This window comes from Penaeus monodon, chromosome 22 (assembly GCF_015228065.2).
Source record: "Penaeus monodon isolate SGIC_2016 chromosome 22, NSTDA_Pmon_1, whole genome shotgun sequence".
NCBI lineage: Eukaryota > Metazoa > Arthropoda > Malacostraca > Decapoda > Penaeidae > Penaeus > Penaeus monodon.
In genome coordinates, this window is record NC_051407.1 from 15,371,433 (window position 1) to 15,371,659 (window position 227).

A 227-nucleotide genomic window follows, 5' to 3' on the forward strand; every position below is an offset into this window, starting at 1 on the left:
CAAACAACCAAACAGAGACAGACACAGACGGAAAAAAAAGACCACATTTTACGCCTATTAGTAAATGTCTCGAATCTCAATGTTCTTTCCCGGGGATGTCTTCGCCTGGCTAACTCTGACACGGCGTTCAGCTCCCGTGTGTTCAGCTGTTCGTGAACGCTTGATGGCGTGAATTGGTGAACTTATCGCGTTGGGACCAAATCGGAAGTTTATAACGATTGTGACAC